General features: G+C 38.4%; 1 pseudogene; it reads right to left on the minus strand.

The window, feature by feature from the left end:
• Positions 1-1,923: 1,923 nt before the first annotated feature.
• On the minus strand, positions 1,924-2,297 carry LOC127682080 (polyadenylate-binding protein-interacting protein 2-like; annotated as a pseudogene).
• Positions 2,298-3,202: the final 905 nt, after the last annotated feature.

Below are 3,202 nucleotides of genomic sequence, written 5' to 3' on the forward strand. Positions count from 1 at the left end.
CCTTCCTCAATTTAATCTCCTGGGTTGGTCCTTATCTATGTCTGATTTGTAGCTATTTATTTTTATGACAAAACCCTTACTGTTTGGTAAGGTTGGCAGAGAGAGAAACAAGACAAAGGGTTGAGTGACTCAAAGACACTACAGCTTTATTTGGAGAGAACCTGGGGAGGAGTGTTGAGTGGTCTAGACCTGTGATCTGCTTTAGGTGGAGTAGTAACAGGGAGGAAGAAGGGAAGGGAGAGTAACGAAATTTTACTTTTTACTTTATGCCCTGAAGTCATCCATTGCTAGGGATAGCTAGGAAGGCAGCATGTGTGGTTGGTTAAAAGGTGACCAGGAAATATCTCTTATGATCAGCTATTACTAGTGTTAGTAGTTTGGAGAAGGAAGAATCTCAAAATAGAAGATGGACCCAAGTTAGTTTAATTTCAGGAATAGTCATTATTTAGTGAAAATAGAGGAGCTCTACAAGTTGGAATGAAATAGTTAACAAAGAAATCTTTTTTTTTTTAAACCTAAAAGATTTCCTTAAAATTTTTTTCTTATGTTGACAAAATAAGTCTCCATAGCTGTAACTTTTTCTATTTTTTTCATACTGAATGTTTCCTTTTTGTCTTTTCATTCCAAAATTTCTGAATTTAGAAGAAATATTTTCTTAACAAATATAATAGCTATTTTATGAATATTTTAATGAAAACTTAGAGTTTATTTGAAACAAAAACACTGAGATTATGTTTTAAGTTTCTAATAGTCAGAAAGTGACAGGTAAATATGTTAGCAGCCCTGAAGGCATTTCTTTATTCCATCAACAAATTTAAATTAAATTATTTATTCAATCTCCATAAGCTACAAGGTACTATAGCTAATTTTATTTGAGTGTTCATTTGTAAACAGGCTTGGTAATGTAATCTCATGTCTGGGAAGGAATGTGGACATTCTTTTTTTTTTCTTACGGTTCTACTATCATTTATTTTTAAAATATTTTTGAAAAAATATAAATTTTTTTACAATATTTTCAACTTAAACTCTATTCACACTGAACACGTATGGCAGCTCAATCTACTCAAATACGAAGTTTAAGATTAAGAAGTCAAAACTGTTCTAGCTTTGTAAAAAGAAAACCTGTGCTGCAGGTGTGTCATGATGGTTAACAAAGCAAGGAAGAGCACCAAAGTCATGCTGCCTGCCGTCACTCGCTCGAGTGCTTCAACTGGACCGTGGGCTGCTGTGGGTCTGTGTTAGACTCCACACATGATGGCCATGATGCGATCAATCTTCAGAAGATGAAAGCCTCAAGTTGCATTTCCTCACAATTAACACTAGGAGAACTCAGTATTCCTAACATGATAGTACACCAGGCAGACTAGCTCCTATCTGACCACCACCTTGTATCCTCAGCCAAAGACTTTCTTGTGAAATTACTTACTTCAAAAGTTAACAGATTTTCTTCAGAAAAGGTTATTTTTGATGGACAGAAGCAACTGAGAAATTTGTTTAACAATCAGAACCTAATTTAAACTTACTTTTTTTTTTTTTTTTTTTTTTTTTACAAAATGTAGATATTAAAAAGTGTCAACTAACCCCAAGGGACCAGTTTAGCCTCAAAGACAGACAATTCAATGAGATTTGGAGGTGATTTAATTTGGTTCTTTGTCACAATTGACTGGTGCTTCTTCCATTGCTGTCTTTACATTAAGCCATGTGGCCAATTCTACTTTCAATAACTGTGTGACTGCTTCTTACGTAGTAACAGTCTCAGCACTTTTATCAAGCATGCAAGAGTAACAAAAATTTTGGCAATGCGTAAGTGTAACACAGTGATGAGAGAGAGCTTTTACAATGGAGTCTTCTAACACTGCCTTCCCAGTGTGGAAACTATGCTACGTACTGTAGCCGGCGCTACACCAAAAGCAGCCAGCTGCTCAGACATGTCAGCACTTCACATCAGGAACAAACTCCTTTGCATTGGGATTCAGATTGCTCTTGACCACAAGATCTTCCGGAGGAGAGCCATCACTGATAACAAGGTCATTAAACTGGTCTTGGATTTGGTCCATAGTTTGTGGGAGATCTCGGCCTGGAATAAATCATTCGTGTTCTTCCTCTTCCAGTATTTCTTGGAAACATCGTTCAATAAATTCTTCTTCCCACAACTCTTCTTCTATTTGTCTGTTGAATTCCTCTTCATTTTCCATCCACATGTACTCTGCAAATGGATTATCCTCTTCATGAGATTGACTGTTAATAATCACATCGTCATTGATGATGCTTGGACTGCTGCGACTTGGATCTTTCATGATTGGTGTTTGTTGTCGTTTTTAACCCAATGCACAACAGCGGGGACTGTAGCCAAGGAATCCTGCAGATCTCTACAGGCAGCGCTGCTCCCCAACTCGATGTGCTCTTTGCCTGACACCTCCCTTCTCTAGTCCTGAATGTGGACATTCTAAAGAGATATATGGATCTCTCACTCTGGCTATCTGAACTGTTGACACTAGATACCCCAGAAAAGGAGTTTCCCTCAACAGCTTTATGCCGAGAGAAGGGAAAGGCTGACACCTGATCCAGTTGGAAGGGGGACTTGTCTTTTGGAAAGGAGAAGATGATTTTCCATACCACCTTGCAGGACAGATCAAAGCTGAAACAATGATGGGTGGGGACACACCTTGATCAGGAACACATGCCTCTTGCTCTCTATTAAAAGTTAAACTTCATGTCATTACTCCAATATGTACTGTGGGGAGCCTGTATCTCTTTGTCCTTCTTTCCAGTGAAGCCATATTGAACTCCCCCCCACCCTCTCACTCCCCACCCCCCTCACCCCCCCTGCTCTTCATAATTAATTTGGATCATCTAATGCATTTGCAGATTATGGGCTGGTCTACCTGGCTTGTTAGTGTTTCTAGATTATGCAAACTACCACACAAGTAGAGAATTATTATATGCACACTCATGAATGCATGAATGCACATGACCGCATGCATACACACATCCCACAAACAAACAACAAAATCTCCAACAATTTCGAAGCTTTCATTTATCACGTGTTATCACTTGTCAATTTTTTCTTAGAGATTTATTGACAGGAGCCATCTCGGACAGGCTAAAGTCTAGAAAGTGCCTTTTCTGAAGGTTGCTTAACATTTTTTGCATGAACTGCAATGGTGGAACTCTAAGAGGCAAGGCCCAGAAGAGACTTCAT

This window comes from Apodemus sylvaticus, chromosome 4 (genome assembly GCF_947179515.1).
Source record: "Apodemus sylvaticus chromosome 4, mApoSyl1.1, whole genome shotgun sequence".
NCBI classification, from domain to species: domain Eukaryota; kingdom Metazoa; phylum Chordata; class Mammalia; order Rodentia; family Muridae; genus Apodemus; species Apodemus sylvaticus.